The following is a 5438-nucleotide window of genomic DNA, read 5'->3' on the forward strand; positions in this document are numbered from 1 at the left end:
AAATACGAGAATTAAATGCGGAAGCAATAATAAGAAAAGAACACACCGAATTTATAGTGGTTCGGTCAAACCTTGACCTACGTCCACTCTTTGGAGGAACCCTCCAAGTATTGCACTAAAATAAGTGTCTCTCCTTTAGCCCCCAAAGCTAGGCGGAGAAGCCCTTATAAAATCACTTCCACCTTCCCCGGTGCGGCGGAGTTGCCAGGTCCTTTGACACCAAAGAGATCTTCTTCTTTGGTGAACTTACCTCGAGACAAGCCTTGAATCCGATGGTACTAAGGTGCGAGTTCGCCAGAGCAATCGTGTGGAATCCCCTCTACACTCCCTTGAGTTCCCCCCCTCACAGGATCTTCTCCCTCTCAAACTCCACCCTTTCCTCTCTCCCTTTCAAGCTCTCTCTTTAAATTTCCCCCACAAGAACGAAGCTACAATGGCTGCCAAAGACACTTACAAAGTGCCATATCATAGCTTAAATAGAAGAGCTAAAAACGAGCTCATTAATACAAGTTGCCGACATTATCGTCCAGGACGATAGGCATATCGTCCTGGCCGATTAGTTCAAATATGAGGAAAATCGTCCTAAATATCGCCTGAAATAAAGCTGGACGATGTCTAATCATCTCGGACGATCTTGCGATCAGCTTGGACGAAATCACCATTAATTGCTTTCCAAAATTGCCAGAGAAATTTTGGAAAAATTGTCCTGGATCGTCCTGGACGATATTTTATAGTCCAGGCCGATATCCATAAATAAGAATTTCTTAAGTAGATCTAGCGGCAGATTCTTTTTGTTTTGAGCCTATCGTCCTGGCCGATAGAAAAACATCTAGGACGATGTGTTTTGTATAATGACAGTTGCTTTAATGAGGATGCTCTAATTAAGTTTCTACTTTTGAACAGATCATCCTGGCCGATATAAATATTGTCCAGGACGATATTACCAAAAACAATAAACTCTAGGGAACAGTTATAAATCTTCCAAGTTACAAAGCATCAGGAGCCATAATAAATACAATAGACTCAAGAAAGGAAAAAGTGTACAGACTGACTCATACCTAGTCTACCCAATCTTGAGCTGGTTCCAAATTGCAGTCCGATCGTGTGAACCTGAAATGTTAGTACATAAGAGAGTCGTAGAGAAATAAAAATATTTGCTATCATCAAAATTATAAACCATTGATCCGAAACAATGAGATGTCCTAAAGCAAGGTTGGGTTTCCTCCTATGGCCTGGATCACGAATAGTTGTTAAATGATCAATGTATCGAAAGATTAGATCAGTAGCATTAAATTCCCTCCGGGCTATGATGAAAAAGGTAGTCAAGCAGAGGAGTGATGTGGATTCGATCCCCGGCTTTAGGAATAATGGAGGTGCGAAGGACATGCTTAATTGTCCTAGTATCTTTGAAGAGCTAGTTTCTCCAACATGAAAGGGTGTGTTGGTTTGGCGAAGAAAATGGTTTGCCATGGACCAGTCAAAATCAGGATCTGAAAAGATTATATGCAGCTTATCCCTGGTGGTGGATAGCTGCAATAGTTCAGCGCAGTCCTAATATGTGATATCGACTGGGCGTCAATTCACATAGGAGGTCAGGGTTGTGAAAGTAGAATTTATACGAAGATTTGTATAAAATTCTAACAGAAGTTCTGAAGAAAAAGGGACAGCGAGGATAAGAATAAAATAGAGAGAAGTGTGAGCAAAGAGATCCATTACCGGATATGAAAGGTGGGCAGGATTGATGGTTTTGGAAAGGGTGATGCCATATTCTTTGTAACGACGGTAAGCTGCTTGATCCTCCATTTTCCTGAATCGAGGGTCTAGAGTGGCCCTGGAGAAACTTCCAGAAGCTTTTCGGACTCGCTTCTCACCAGCCATAGCAAGAAATCAGTAAGTAAACACAAGAGAAGAAGTAGGTTGAGGTGAAAACAATGGTTGGAATGGCCTGTATTTAAAAAAATGGCCATATCTTCTAGGACGATCGCAGAATCGTCCAGGACAATTTGGTTCAATTATTGCGTACAGGCCGATTGGTCAAAAAGGCAGTCCGATCGGCCAGGCCGATCAGATATCTGCCAGGACGATTAGACACAGGCGATCGTCCCGAGGATTCAAGCCAGATGATCGTTAAAAAAGTAGATCGTCCAGGCCGATTAGGTGTATCGTCCAGGACGATGCACAATAATTGATTGTACCGGCCGAAGTTAAAATGTTTTAAATCTGTGCCACGTGTATCGTCCAGGACAAACAGTGGATCGGCCTGGACGATTGACCAATAATGGATCATCCGGGGCCAATTTTAAGGATTTAAACATACTGACATATGGATCATCCAGAACGATCTAGTATATTGGCCAGGACGATGATCATAAATGCATCGGCTAGGATGAAAATGGTATCGGCCAAGACGATCAAAAATGATTGTAATAGAGTTCGATCATATCGGCCAGGATGATAAGGGATCGTCCAGGACGATGAGTTACAGAAAGAGGTTAGAGGGTGGGAAACCATCAATGGTGTTTTCTTCCTTTAACTGATTTAGAAATGCTAATCATTGTCCATAAATCTCCAAAGTTTAAGAAAAAGGAAAAATCATCATAAAGAAAACAAAAGTAAAAACGACTAGAACAACTAAACAAAAACTATAACAAAAATAAAACATAGCAATACTCAAAATGCAATTCAAGAATTTGTTAAGCAACAAATTTAAGCAGTTATGAGTTGGGAGCCATCTCCACACCCAGTGTGTACTACGGTGAACAGTGCAAGTGTGTGAGATGTGTCCTAGCATGCCACATGAAAAACATCTAACTCCAAGAAAAGGATTTCTTAACTAACTTGGGTTATAATGCCTCTTCCTAGTTTTTGGCTTTGGATTCAAAGTGGGAGTCTTCCAATTTCCCTTAAGTGGGTCCAAATCATTTTTAAGCCTCAAGTTAATATTTTTTAAGACATCATTATCAACCCTCAAATCTTTTTCTATCTCCTTAGATTTCTTAAAATTAGATTTAAGTGAGGTGTGTGAAACTTTTAATGCATCATGCTCATCAATTAATTCCAAATGCTTTTTGTTTAAATCGTCAAATTCATCAAGTATAGCCATTTGATTTGAATCAATCATAGAATAATCTTTGAGAATAATTTCATATTCTTTTTATAAATTCAAAAGCTCTAACTTTAAACTAGCATGAGTCTTCTTGAGTTTTTTGTATGATGCATGAATTTTCTCAAAATTTCAAACAATTGATCATAAGTTGGTTTACATACCTCTTCATCATTGCTTTGCTCAAGATGATCTTCCACCATTAAGCACAAGTTTGTTGTCTCTTCCCCAGGTTCAGTCTAAGAGGAATCTGATCCAGATTCTGCCCAGAACGCTTTTTGAACAGTTTTCTTGTCCTTCATGAACTTGGATTTTTCCTCACCCTTTTCCTTTTCTTTGCTTGAGTGATCTTGAAGTGTAGGACAATCAGCTTTCAAATGTCCAGGCTTCCAGCATTCATAACAAACAACATCAGAAGATCCTTTAGAATATTTGTTATCCTTACCTTTTCTCCAATTATGCTTTTGCTTCTTCCTTAGAAAGTTTCTGAATTGCCTTGAAATGAAGTCAACTTCATCGCTCTCAGACCCGGAAGAATTGGAGTCAGATTTATATGCCTTCAGTGCCACCATTTTCTCTTTATTTTTCTCACCTATATCAAGATTTCTTTGATTCACCCCTTGCTCGTAAGCAATGAGTGAGCCAAGTAAGTTGTCAATCGAATACGTGTTCAAATCCTTAGATTCAGTTATAGCAGTGATTTTAGCATCAAAAGAGGAAGGCAAGCATCGTAAAATCTTGTTTACTTTTTCAAAGTTCAAAAGTTCTCTTTCTAAGGCATGCAAAGAAGTAACAATCTGAGTAAATCTCATATACATTTCAGAAATTGATTCATGAGGTTTCATATGAAAAAGTTTGTAGTCATGCAAGAGAATGTTCAAATGGGATTGTTTAACTTCATTAGTGCCTTCATAAGTGATACACAATTTATCCCAATTTTCTTTACCAATTTTACAAGTGGAAACACACATGTAGTCTTCTGATTTTAAAGCACAGAAAAAACAATTAAGACATTTTGCATTTAATTGAGCCAAATTGCTATCATCTAAAGTCCATTCAGTAAAAGGAAGTGGAACAGTAATGCTGTTAAGTTTACCAATTGGAGGTGTGTAACCATCCTTAACAAGCATCCAAATGCGATAATCAGTAGATTGTAAAAATGTACACATGCGAGTTTTTCAAAAATCAAATGGGATATTATCAAACATAGGTGGTTGGGTAATAGAGTACCCTTTCGGTGTATTACGATTCCCAAAGTTAGCCATGGATCAAAATTCAAAAAGTTTTCAAACTTAGTTTTTATGAATCCCGCTCTGATACCACTTGAAAGTTCGTTAGGGATGTTAAGCTCTATAGAATTAGCCCAAGGCTAACCAAGAGGGGGGTGAATTGGTATTTAAAAAATTTCTCTAAGCAAAGCAGGAATACAAACCAAATCACCACAAAAAAATAAATGTGGAAGATAATAAATGCGGAAGCAGTAAAAAATAAGAACACAAGGGTTTATAGTGGTTCGGTCAACTCGACCTACGTCCACTCCTCAGAGGTGCCCTCTGAGTATTACACTACAATCGTGACTCTCCTTTAGCCCCCACAGCTAGGCGGAGAAGCCTTTACAAACACCTCTTTTTGCCACACCCGACAAGGCATAGAACCTTCCTCCTTTTGCTTCCTCCTTAAGCAGGCAGAGAAACTCGATCGCTTGCGAGAACTTACCTCTCCCAACCCTTCTAAGGACAAGAGACTCTAGGGAAGAAGAAGCGGAACAATGCTTGGAGCAACCCTTGTGAATCCCCTCACAAGCTCCCCCTCACAAGATCCTCTCTCTCTCTCTCTCTCCCTCTCTCTCTCTCCTTTAGGTTTTCTCAGGTCAAGACAGCAACCAAGGATGTTAAAAAATGTTGAACAAGAGCTCTTAAATAGAAGAGCTTCAAAGGAGCTCATTAATTTTGAGTTGTTGACTATATCGTCCAGGATGATATGGAAATCGTCCTGGCCGATCAGTACAAATCTAATAAGATCGGCCAAAGCATCGCCCTTAATGCAAACTGGACGATTGAAAATTGGCTTGATCATCTAGGATGATATCACAATCATCCTGGCCGATCAGTTCAAATCAGAGAAAAATCATCCAGAGCATCACCCTGAATTCAAACCGTCTGATCCAAATTGTCCAGCACATCGCCCTGAATTTGTACTAAACGATATTTATCGTCCAAGAGCAACTAAGGATTTTAGAATAGATCGTCCCGACCGATCTTAAGATCATCCAGGATGATATGATCGTATCAATCATCCTTAATTACATCCTTGATTGTCTGATCAATTAAGGCAT

The sequence above is a fragment of the Dendrobium catenatum genome, unplaced genomic scaffold, assembly GCF_001605985.2.
Source record: "Dendrobium catenatum unplaced genomic scaffold, ASM160598v2 fragScaff_scaffold_840, whole genome shotgun sequence".
In the NCBI taxonomy this organism is placed as follows: Eukaryota; Viridiplantae; Streptophyta; class Magnoliopsida; order Asparagales; family Orchidaceae; genus Dendrobium; species Dendrobium catenatum.